Genomic DNA, 13,805 nt, shown 5'->3' with positions numbered 1-13,805 from the left:
CTGATAAAACAGAAAACCCTCTACAAATAGGTAACCCGCCCTCTTACCGAAGGAATTCTACTTTAAAAACAGTGTCGTCGGTATCAAAAATAACTGGTCCGAACGAGACCGAAGCTAACAGCGCATTGGGGCTGCCCAAAGCGATGCCTGACCTAAATAACAACTAATCCAACTAAAGGGAATTTACAACACAACGGATTTGCACTGATCTGAATAAATGACCCAGGTGACTGACAAAAAAGTTAAAATCCACCAAAAAGCGGAGAGTTTTCATCCCTGCATCTCTGGACATAAATTTGTAGCTAAATAAACAAAGTGCTACTCAACTAAACTACTTTTTTAAATACAATAATTAGTATTTGTATGTATTTACGACTCAAACAGCATCGTCGAGCAAATATCAATGGCGACGCATAATAACACTAAGCACAGACTGCCTCTGCCATCTAGTGGACTAACAGAAATCGATGGTTACGTCATAGAATCTAATGGACGTTGAACTTGTCGCCATTTTTGCTGTTTTTACCCCATAACTCCATGACATTCAGTCACAGATAGTCCAAACTATACCTTTTTGGAATCACTATGATCAACTGAATAATGTGATATAGTTTTCGATATGATTAGAGCACCTTTTAATTTTGACCCCTGTGTAATTCTTTAATTGACCCCTACCTGATTGCCTATTGAAAATTCAGGTGGCTAATCAGTTATTTCAAAAGAGTGATATCTAAGGAGTATTTGTGTCAAATTTGATACATGTTTCACCATTTGCACGAATTCGCTCTAAATATTCTTGTAGCTGCTGCACTAATTCATACCCACACGCACACCTACGGACAATGTAAATTTTCCATTCCACCAAACCCATGTGTCTTTGGATGTGGGAGGAAGCCGGAGCACCTGGAAAGAACCCACACAAACATGGAGAGAACATGCAAACTCCACACAGGAAGGCCACAGGTGGGAATTGAACCCATGACCTCCTCACTGTTAGGCAACAGTGCTAATCACTAAGCAACTGTGCTGCCCAAAATAAAAGAACAGAAGGGGCTTATTGCATATCATTTACAATTAAATAATAATAATAAATAACATTGCAGATTTCAAATTAATTATTCAACAATCATGCAATGTGATTGTCTGGATTTATTATTATTAATATTATTATTATTATTATTTAGATTCTGTCTCTCACAGTTGACGTGTACCTATGATAAAAATTACAGACCACTCCATTCTTTGTAAGTGGGAAAACTTGCAAAATCGACAGTCTCTCAAATACATATTTTCCTCACTGTATATGGCTTATAAAATGTAAGTTGGTTTGTGATAGCAAATTGATGGAAATTTAGTCCAGACGGTGCAATCATGGTGGAATTGTAATGGGCCCCTGAGGCTACATTATGCTTCTTTTGAGCATTGATATTTTGCTAGATGGTGCTGTTTGAGTCATTAATACATACCAATACTAATTATTGTATTTAAAAAATCGGATAACAAGTTTGTTCAGTTGAGTAGCACTGCGTTTATTTACAGATTTATGTACAGAGATGCAGGGATGAAAAATCTCCGCTTTTTGGTGGATTTTTTTTTTTGCCAGTCGCCTGGGCCATTTTTAGATCAGTGCAAATGCGTTGCGCTCCTTTAGTTGTATTAATTGTTGTTTAGGTCAGGCATCGATTTGGGCAGCCCCAATGCGCTGTTAGCTTCGGTCGCGTTAGGACCAGTTATTTTTGACACCGACGACGCTGTTTTTAAAGTATAATTACTTCGTGAAGAGGGTGAGTTACTTATTTGCAGAGGGTTTTCTGTTTTATCGGGGATGGATGTTGCGTGAGGTTGATAGTGATTCCTGCCGAGTGGGGATGTTTTAAGTTATTTGGCATTATTGGATAAGGGCTAAGCTAACTAGCCAAATTTCAAAAGGAAAAATAACAAAGGATGCAGCACGGTAGCTTAGTGGTTCGCACTGTTGCCTCACAGTGAGAAGGTCATGGGTTCAATTTCCGCCTGTGGCCTTTCTGTGTGGAGTTTGCATTTTCTCTCCGTGTTTGAGTGGGTTTTCTCTGGGTGCTCTGATTTTCTCCCACATCCAAAGATGCGGGTTAGGTGGATTGGAATCTTTAAATTTTCTATAGGTATGCAAGTGGGTGTGAATATGTCTGGTTGTGGCCCTGCGACAGACTGGCATCCTGTCCTGGGTGTACCCGGCCTGGCACTCTATGACTGCTGGGATAGGCTCCAGCCCCACTGCAACCCTTGATTGGACTAAGTGGTTGAGGGTGTGTGTGTGTGTGTGTGTGTGTGTGTGTGTGTGTGTGTGTGTGTGTGTGTGTGTGTGTGTGTGTGTGTGTGAGAGAAATACCAAAGGAATCTATGACCACTCTTAGAGTGATTGACGTGGCATCTATACGAGTATTGAAGGGCTGTGGCTACGGGTACGGACCCGTATCTACAGAGACCGTTCTAAAGATACGGAGGGTGTCTTACCGACCAATCAGAATGCGCAAATATGTGTGTACCCGTACCATATGCAGCTAAAGGTCCGGCAAGGCTTCAAAACTCATTCGTACATTGTCCGTATCTTCAGTGAACCTCGGTCCGTACCTTTAGCAGTCCCGCAGAAGATACGGATGTACGTACCCGTAGCCATTCGATAAGACATTGACCAGTCATATGAATCATTTTATCTCCATTATTTCCAAGCTGTATGATAAGCATTGTCTACTGATATTAAATGTTGCACATAAGCGAAATACTGACAAACCCTAGATCACTAAGGCAGGCATGGCAGGCATTGAAGGCATGTAAAAAGAAAGAAATTGTACAAGCAGTTTTTAAAGTGTAGAACAATTGACGCTGAGAGCAAATATAAGACATATAAAAACAAGTTGACAAATATTATGCTGTCTTGCAAAAGGCAATATTATAGTGAGTTGTTGGAAAAAAATAAGACAAACATCAAAGGTACATGGAAGCTCTTAAATGAAATCATCAAAAATAAAAAAAAGTTGTCCAAGACTATCCAACATATTTCTACTCAAATACTGATATAGTGGTTAAGGAAAAGAAAGCTATAACAGATCTTTTTAATGATTATTTTTCCATTGTGGGGAAAAATTTAGCAAATGCAATTGTACCTTCTAATGTGAGCTCTGGGGATAACAGGACAATGAGGACTAACCTTACAGATTCAATATTTATCAGAGAAACTGATGAATATGAAATAATTAACATAGTACATGAACTAAAAGGGAAAAAAATCAACTAATCATGATCATTTTGATTTGTCATTAATAAAAAATACAATTGATTGTGTCATTAAACCTTTAACTTACATCTGTAACATGTCATTAATGACTAGTACATTTCCTTCCAAAATGAAAAAAGCTAAAGTGCTACCGCTGTTTAAATCCGGTGACAAATGCATTTTCTCAAACTACAGGCCAATCTCACTGCTACCCCAATTTTCAAAAATTCTGGAAAAAATATTCATTAAGAGGTTAGATGATTTTATATCCAAACATCACATACTAAATGAGCAGCAATATGGATTTAGGAAAAATCATGCTACCTCACTGGCGGTAGTTGATTTTGTGTAACACATCACAAATGCAGTTGAAAACAAACACACCGCAGGGGTATTTTTCAACTTACAGAAAGCATTCAATACTATAGATCATACCATATTACTGGATAAGTTATGGAAGTGCGGCATCAGAGGCGTAGCACATGGTTGGACAGTCAGCTATTTGTGCAACAGATATCAGTACGTTCACTTGGGTGGGATAAACTCTGAATTTTTGAGGTGCACTTGCAGGGTTCCCCAGGGCTCCGTCCTTGGGCCTTTGCTGTTTCTTTTGTATATTAATGACATATGTCTAGTTTCCAAGTTTGTGCATTGTATTTTATTTGCTGATGACACGACTGTGTTTTGTAGTGGGGATCATTTGGGACAGGTTCTGGACATGATGGAGAGGGAACTACAGAAGTTCAAGGAATGGTTTGATTCTAACAAATTGTCGCTTCACTTTGGTAAAACAAAGTGTATCGTATTTGGTAATAAGCCCAGGAACCAATGTTGAAATTGAACTCGTAAATGAAACTAAATTTCTAGGGGTCTTTATCGATGATAATTTAAGTTGGAAAAAACATATAAATTATCCATCCATCCATTTTCTTCCGCTTTATGCGGAGTCGGGTCGCGGGAGCAGCAGCTCAAGCAAAGCCGCCCAGACCTCCCGATCCACACACACCTCCTCCAGCTCCTCCGTGGGAACCCCAAGGCGTTCCCAAGCCAGCCGAGAGATGTAGTCCCTCCAGCGTGTCCTGGGTCTTCCCCGGGGCCTCCTCCCAGTGGGACGTGCCCGGCACACCTCTCCAGCGAGGCGTCCAGGGGGCATCCGGAAAAGATGCCCGAGCCACCTCAACTGACTCCTTTCGATGTGGAGGAGCAGCGGCTCGACTCCGAGCTCCTCCCGAGTGACCGAGCTCCTCACCCGATCTCTAAGGGAGCGCCCAGCCACCCTGCGGAGGAAACTCATCTCGGCCGCTTGTACTCGCGATCTCGTTCTTTCGGTCATGAGCCAAATCTCATGACCATAGGTGAGGATCGGAACGTAGATCGATCGGTAAATCGAGAGCTTTGCCCCTCTACTCAGCTCTCTCTTCACCACGACGGTCCGATACAGCGACCGCATCACTGCAGATGCTGCACCGATCCGTCTATCGATCTCACGCTCCATCCGTCCCTCACTCGTGAACAAGACCCCGAGATACTTAAACTCCTCCACTTGAGGCAAGGACACTCCACCGACCTGAAGAGGGCAAAGCACCTTTTTCCGGTCGAGAACCATGGCCTCGGATTTGGAGGTGCTGATTTTCATCCCGGACGCTTCACACTCGGCTGCAAACCGCCCCAGTGCACGCTGAAGGTCCTGATTTGACGAAGCCAACAGAACCACATTGTCCGCAAACAGCAGAGACGAGATTCTGTGGTTCCCAAACTAGACCCCCTCTACACCCTGGTTGCGCCTAGAAATTCTGTCCATAAAAATAATGAACAGAACCGGTGACAAAGGGCAGCCCTGGTGGAGGCCAACGTGCACTGGAAACAGGTTTGACTTACTACCGGCAATGCGAACCAAGCTCCTGCTGCGGTCGTACAGGGACCGGATAGCCCTTAGCAAAGGACCCCGGACCCCATACTCCCGGAGCACTCCCCACAGGGTGCGCCGAGGGACACGGTCGAATGCCTTCTCCAGATCCACAAAACACATGTGGACTGGTTGGGCAAACTCCCATGAACCCTCGAGCACCCGATGGAGCGTGTAGAGCTGGTCCAGTGTGCCGCGACCAGGATGAAAACCACACTGCTCCTCCTGAATCCGAGGTTCAACCATCGGTCGAATTCTCCTCTCCAGTACTCTGGAATAGACCTTACCAGGGAGGCTGAGGAGTGTGATCCCCCTATAGTTGGAACACACCCTCCGGTCCCCCTTCTTAAACAGAGGGACCACCACCCCGGTCTGCCAATCCAGAGGCACTGTCCCCGATCGCCACGCGATGTTGCAGAGGCGTGTCAGCCAAGACAGCCCCACAACATCCAGAGACTTAAGGTACTCAGTCCGCCTCCGAGTCCCCAGTCTCTGCTTCCTCTTCGGAAGACGTGACGATGGGATTGAGGAGATCCTCGAAGTACTCCTTCCACCGCCCGACAACATCCCCAGTCAGGGTCAACAGCTCCCCACCCGCACCGTAAACAGTGCTGGTGGAGAGCTGCTTCCGCCTCCTGAGGCGTCGGACGGTTTGCCAGAATCTCTTCGAGGCCGACCGATAGTCCTCCTCCATAGCCTCCCCGAACTCCTCCCAGACCCGAGTTTTTGCCTCTGCGACCGCACGGGCTGCGGCACGCTTGGCCTGCCGGTACCTGTCAGCTGCCTCTGGGGTCCCACCTACCAACAAAGATAAGTAGGACTCCTTCTTCAGCTTGATGGCATTCCTTACTTCCGGTGTCCACCGGCGGGATTGCCGCCGCGACAGGCACCAGAGACCTTGCGACCACAGCTATGAGCAGCCGCATCGACAATGGAGGTGGAGAACATGGTCCACTCGGACTCCATGTCTCCAACCTCCCCCGGGATCTGGGAGAAGCTCTCCTGGAGGTGGGAGTTGAAGACCTCGCTGACAGAGGGTTCCGCCAGTCGTTCCCAGCAGACCCTCACGATACGTTTGGGCCTGCCAGGTCTTACCGGCTTCCTACCCTCCCAGCGGATCCAACTCACCACCAGGTGGTGATCAGTCGACAGTTCTGCCCCTCTCTTCACTCGAGTGTCCGAGACACATGGCCGAAGGTCAGATGATACGACTACAAAGTTGATCATCGACCTCCGGCTCAGGGTGTCCTGGTGCCACGTGCACTTATGGACACCCTTGTGCTCGAACATGGTGTTCGTGATGGACAAACTGCGACTAGCACAGAAGTCCAACAACTGAACACCACTCGGGTTCAGATCGGGGAGGCCGTGCTTCCCGATCACCCCCCTCCAGGTCTCACTGTCACCGCCCACGTGGGCGTTGAAATCCCTCAGTAGAACAATGGAGTCCCCAGTCGGAGCGCTATCTAGTACCCCTCCCAGGGACTCCAGGAAGGTCGGGTACTCTGCACTGCTGCTCGGCCCGTAGGCCGAGACAACGGTGAGAGACCTGTCCCCGACCCGAAGGCGTAGGGACGCGACCCTCTCGTTCACCGGAGTGAACTCCAACACTTGGCGACTGAGCTGGGGAGCAATAAGCAATGTGACCCCAGCTCTCCGCCTCTCCCCGTGGGCGACGCCAGAAAAATGAAGCGTCCAGCCCCTCTCCAGGAGTTGGGTACCAGAGCCCAAGCTGTGCGTGGAGGTGAGCCCAACTATCTCTAGTCGGTATCTCTCAACCTCCCGCACAAGCTCAGGCTCCTCTTAGCTCAGGCTCAGGCTTATAAATTATGTTAAATCTAAAATGTCAAAGATCATTGCCATTTTGTATAAAGCACAAGACTTCCTCCTCCAACACTCATTAGTTACCTTATATGATTCATTACTTGTTCCATACATGATCTACTGTATTGAAGTTTGGGGAACCACCTACAAAACTAATACAAATCCTATATTTTTACTTCAAAAGAAAGCTATAAGAATTATTTATATGAAACCACATCGTTAGCCAACAAATCCGTTTGTGTGCATATTTTAAAATTTTGGGATTTGATTGATTATATCATAATGCAAATTATGTTCAAAGCACAAAATAAGCTTCTACCACAACATGTCCAGGACCTGTTTAAAATGAGGGACTCCAGTTATAATCTACAAGGAACATTCTTATTTCTGAAATCAAAGATTCAAACTACCGTAAAAAGTCATTGTGTTTCTGTTAAAGGTGTTTACATTTGGAAAAATTGCCCGGATAACATAAAACCACTTGGTACTTTGGTAGGCTTTAAAAGGCTCTACAGAAACTATTTGATTGCCTGTTATATTAGTTTTATTGCTTTTGTCTTGTTTTGGTGTGCTGCTGCTTGTACGTTTGTGTTTTTGAAATTGTAGGTCAGGGATCAATTTATACTTGTATTAGGTATATGTATAATTTTTATATACATATGTACAATTTTTATTTATTTATTGGTTAAATGGGTAGCTGTTTACATTCTTTGCTTCTGCCTGCACCCTTTCGGCTGCATGGGTGCACTGTTGGATTATTTTCTCCTTGTCTTTATATGTTTTGTTGCTTTGCTTTGGATCTATGTGCGCAGCATAAATTAATTAATTAATTCAACTAGTCGCTCTGTGGTCTATTTAGACGGTGTTTGCTTCTTATGTTAAATAAGTTCAGCCAACAGTTAATATTGACGAGGGAAGCTCTTCAGCATCTCACTATGTCATTTAGGTCTTTCAGACTTTTTTTTTTTTTGAGTGAATGTTTCTGTGGAGCATTAGCATGGTTAAAACCTTTCAGTTTTGGGGGGGGGGGGGGGGGCTTATGTTAGAAAGATTAAAAAAGAAAATAAGATTCTAAAATCAAACCTTCACTGTGCCTTGTGATAGAATCACTACGGCAACCGATCCAAGATGGCGGCCACATTTCTTGTGCCTCAACAACCAATACGGCGTCTACTCCTCTTTATAATGTCTATGTTCGGCTACCGTCAGCCTTGTGATAGAATCACTATGATGACTGGTGCAAGATGGCGGCTGCATTTATTGCGCCTCAGCAACCAGTGCGGTGTCTACTCTTTATAAGTCTATAGGCCCTTTTCCACTGCAGAAAACTAGCACTACTCAGCTTGACTCTACTCGGGTTTTTTTTTTTTTTTTGCTTTTCCATTAGGGATAGTACCTGTGTTGGGTTTGCACCCTATTTTTAAAGAAATGAGAGGCACAGACACTGAAAAGAAACCAGTCAGAGAGAGACAAATATATATTTTTTGCTCTACGCAGAGGAGGAGAACAATGAAGCAGCTTGTAAGTGCTCAGCTACAAAGCTCTCCTAAAATCTCCTCCTCTGGCCCAGCCTTTTATTTAGTTCAGCATGAGAAAAAACAAACAAGGACAGTCGGGAGAGGTGACACATGAGTCATGTCTGCAAGAGGGCGATAGCAAAGCTGAAACCTTCCATTCCTGCAACATGAGCCTTGGCGCTCTTCAAAGCAGGACAAGGCAAAATGAAAAATAGTTTGCTCAATCATGAAGAATGCAGACAAGTCTTTCTTTCTAAAACCTCCTCTTCTCACAAAGAAGAAAAATAATAAGCATAAACTATAAGAAAATAAATAATAATAATATAAGCATAAACTAAAGAAAATAAATGATAATATAAGCATGAACTATATAAAATCCTTGACATAATCCTCCCTGTTTATCGTTTATTTACATAAGTTTGTCATGTCCAAAACACACTTCAATAGAAAATTTGTCCACTTTAACCACTTGTCTTATTACATTTTCAGCTAAAGCTTCATAGGCTAAGAGTGTGTTAACTCATCACGTCAACAGTTCAAGCTTGAACTGGAGTTGTGAGCTTTTCAATATCATCATAATTCTCAACACAGTCATTATAGTTTTCTCCACTAAGGTCTGACTGTTTCAATGCTTGATATTTTGGCATAGTTTGTTAGAAAGCCAGATTACACTGTACAAATGTATTTGACACCATTTTGCCAACCATTGTTTTGATACAAGGGATCACACAACACATGCAAAGTCCAATCAGAATTAGGACTATAATAACTGGTGTCACCATTTTCAATAGTAACTGCCACCATGGTCCTGAAGTCAACCAGGACCAGGGATTCCACCGGTTCACGGCTAGGGTGTCTTTATGCATTGCATCACAAAGTTTATTCAGCTCTTCCAATGCGTCCTGCACATCCACTGAATGAATGGAGTCTGGGATGAAAGTACAGCATGTTGTGTTCAGCAGAACACAAACTCCTCCCTGTGAACCAGTAAGCAAGTCTAAAACCATGCGATTTTGCATCACCATGGTACATAAAGCATCTATTTCAGTATTTTGAGCTGCTACTATTTTCTCAGTTACATTCATGAACAGACCCAAGATAATTCAGAGTTTCAATCATTAATGAATTTTTTACCACTCCTATCCAGGGGAACAGTGAATGTGCTATTTTATCTCCTACAGACCACAATTTTTGGTCCTTTGGTACATCCGAGCCCCACATGTGATCATGTGGTAACACATCTGGGTATATCGATCTCCTCCGTCTGGTGCTGCCATTCTTCTCTGTGGAGGTCCTTGGCACTACCACATATGTATGGTCAGTCACCTGGGTAGGTGCACACACACCACCCCAATTTGGTGGGAGACTCATGTACAATCTGGAACCACAAAGCCAATAGATGTCATCATACACCGGAGTACCATTTACAGGTGGTAGCAAAAACTTACTAACATAAGCACATGATTCATCCGTTCCCCATGGACAGGAGCCTGTATAATTACATCCCCGTCCAATGTGATGAAGATAAGTACCATCCACATATTATGTTTTGGTTAGGCTTAAATTATTTGATAAAACATACGTTTGGCTACACAGGCGTTTCTTAATTTTACCTACAGTTTTATTCCCTGTCCCGTAAAAGCAAATCGGGAATGGCCGTTGTGATGACAATTTAACATGTAATGATATTTTTGCCTTTCCCTTCAGTCTAGTCAATGGAGCAGCACTTGGGCACGCTTGTACGTCCTCTTTTGAAATCCCTATCATATAAGTGGTTGCACTGAGGCAAGTGGTATTATGTCTTGTCAGATTTGCTGAGAACTGCTGCCCCCGAAATACAGTTTGATTATGCATCCGTATGATAAGACATTCTGTCACCCTAGCAGGGTACGGTTTAGCCGTCAGAGCTGGGTGTGTTGAGGATATAGGCATTTGCGAACAAACATAACAATTAGTAACATGTAATTCCATAGCCAATAAATGAACATATCTGTACCACATATTAGTATGGTATATATGAGGGTGTCCATCTGTCTCATTCACATCATGAATAAACCTCTTCTGACGTTGCTTGCGTTGTTCTCTGGCTCGGTCCACAGTGAGCTGCAATTCTTGGGTCAACCACCAGGCCAGGAATCCGAGGAGCACAAAACACACTAAGATCACAATGCAACCGGCTGCCCTACCAACAGTCCGGCAGCGGCGGCGCTGAGCACACCGCTCCGGGGTCTGCTGTAGTTCAGTCATGATTGCTAGGATACAGTGTTGTTAACCAACCTCACCTAATAGTGCAAGGATCTCCCTGCTTCACTGGCGTTGAGACAATCTATTGCTAATTAAATAGACTCCCTTTGTAGCCAGACTTCCCCTTACACTGTGGAGGCAGCCAACACACGCTGTATCTTACAGTGACTTAGATGTATCCACGTTGATCTCTCCGCTATCTTTACTGCAGTTGGTGTTGTTAACAGCACTTGGTATGGACCTTCCCAACGAGGACTGGACCAGTTCTTCCTCTTAATCACTCTGATGAACACCCAGTCTCCTGGCTGGACTACTGGAAGGCCGTCCTGTGGAAGATCAAAATTATTCGGCAGTAAATGTGTTTAAGTTATCTCTTTCTGTGTTAATGTCTTTTTCATAAAATCTGCTAATGTTTGTTCCTCATCTGCTGTTTTAGTATCCATGTCAAAAATTGGTAGACGATATGGTCGTCCATAAAGTATCTCAAATGGTGTTAAACCTGATGGTGTTGGTGTTATTCTCATATACAATTTTACTAGGTCCAAACATTCAATCCAGGTTCGTTTTGTCTCTTCCATACATTTCCTTAGTCTTGTTTTTATTGTGCCATTTGTCCTTTCCACTAATCCTGCACTTTGTGGGTGATAAGCACAATGATGTTTTAACTTAATTTTCATGTGTTCTGCTACTCTTTGTACAACTTCATTTACAAAATGTGTTCCATTATCACTGTACAATGTCTCTGGTATTCCATAATACGGAATAATTGTCTTACACAGTGCTTTTGCTACTGTTAAAGCATCTGCTTTTTGTGATGGAACAATTTCTACCCATTTTGAAAAGGCATCAATTAATACTAGACAGTATTGATAAGGTCCACATCGATTTAGTGCAATAAAGTCCATATGAACAATTTGAAAAGTATACTGTGGTTTTGGGAATTGCCCTCTCCAGGGCCTTATACTTCCCTGTGGGTTGTGTTTCAATCAGGTAACACAGGCTTTACAAAATTTTTTTGAGTATAAATTAAATCCATAGGTAGTAAAGTATTGGTCTACCATATATACCACCCCCCCTGTCGACACACCCATGTGTCGCAATTGCAGCTGCTTTGAATAAGCTTTTGGGTAGGATGGGTTTGTTATGTATACAATAAAGTCCTTTGGGGTTTGGGGTTGCCCCATTTTTCAACCACAAATGTCGTTCCTGCGCTGGTGCCTGTTTTTGCATATCCAATAAAAGGTCAGAATCTATTAATGGTTCATTGTCTGTCTGAGCAGGTAGGAGCGTGGCGGGATTCAAGGTGTTGCATCTTTCAATGGTAATATGTGGCTGAGACAATAGCATTGCTGTATAAGCTATCTGTCTAGCAGGTGATAAGAATGTATCCAAACGTTTGGAATAATAGCCAACTGGTTTATTTTTATTACCATGTTGTTGTAGCAAGACTGCACACATGAATCCCTGTTTTGTGTCCACCATGAGAGTGAATGGCTTGGCATAATTGGACAGAGATAATACTGTGGAACTCACAAGTTCTTGTTTAAGAGCTGTAAACTGTTCTTCAGCTTCTTTATTCCACTGTATTTTGTCAGTCATAGCCATTGGTATAGAGTGTATTAAATCCTGCAATTTCTGCACCTTCTCTGCATAACATGGAATCCAGGCTCTGCAATAATTACAGATACCTAAAAAAGTCATCATTTCCTTTTTCTGCTTCAGGTTTTAACGGATATTGTTTGATTCGTGGTCTCCAATCAGATCGTGGCTTAATTTTGACTGGCGGAATATTTTTCAACAGTCCTACATCTGTGGGTGCATTCACCCAGAGATGAGGAGGCAGTTTGGCCAATAAAGTCTCATCTTCCTGTGTCAACAACACAGATGTTGTTAAATTTCAATCGTCCAGATCTACTTCATGTATCACCGGTGTCGTCCAAGCACTTACAAACATGTATTTCCGATACAAGCCTGTGGATGGACTGAAATCTCACACCGACCTTGCATCTGCTTCGTGCTAATCAGTTGCTTCTTCAGCTATTTTAACAATTCCTCCAAGGTCCTTCCAGGACTGAGTGTCTGCCCTTGTCAGTGAAATATGCGGCACAGCCTCAGGTTTTCCTCTGTACCATTTGTCTGCACTTTGGGTCAGCACTACACTACACACAGAGGTGGTTTTTCTGTCTGTGTATAGGTGTGCTACTGTCTGTAATTCTGATGGAATTTTCAGAAATCCTGCTCCATACCTTTCATCCTTTCGTGGAGTGAATAGCATAGTTATGTGTAGATCTTTAGGTGACATCATTACTACATGTTCTCTGTTTTCACAGGTCATCAGACCTTCCTCCAATAATTGTTCAGTTTGTCTCAACTCCGACAGATCCAAAGAGTACTGCCAGGCCTGGGCCAAATTTGTATATACAGTAGCGGGCTGCCTCACAGCTCTCATACCACCTACTGTTGGCGTGACTCCTATAGATAAGGCAGTCATCAAATCTCGTCCCAGTAAATTTACTGGACAATGGGGCGAATAAACCACAGAGACACAAGCAGTTTGGTTCGTTTCAGGATCTTCAAAATTGACAAACTTCAATATTTTCTCTGAATTCACCTGTCCATTTGCAGATTTTACCCAAACGACTTCTTTTGCAAATTTAGTTCCGGGAGGTCTGTCTGTTATCACTGTCCTACATGCTCCTGTGTCACAGAGAAAATCCATGTCCTGTCCATTTACCTTTAGAGTCACCCCAGGTCTTTCTTTCAGGAGTGGTAATGACCATGCTCCATGAATATGCACTGTGATTATCTGTTTTTCTGGTAACTCATCAATGTTGTCACTTATTGGTGTGTTTGTTGTTACGTCCAGTATCTTAATCATATCATCTGAGTCAGTGGTCTCATTGTGCTTTCTAATCCATGCACTAATTTCTGGCTTCGAACCATTCAGGAGGGCTTGTTTCAGCTGATTTTGATATGCTCCCGCTTGATCATCATTATGCGGTATACCGCTGTTTGCACGGAAACCTGTCCCTAAACGCTGATTAGAATCATCCACATCCTC

This window comes from Thalassophryne amazonica, chromosome 18 (genome assembly GCF_902500255.1).
Source record: "Thalassophryne amazonica chromosome 18, fThaAma1.1, whole genome shotgun sequence".
In the NCBI taxonomy this organism is placed as follows: Eukaryota; Metazoa; Chordata; class Actinopteri; order Batrachoidiformes; family Batrachoididae; genus Thalassophryne; species Thalassophryne amazonica.
Note: the sequence above shows the minus strand (reverse complement) of the source record.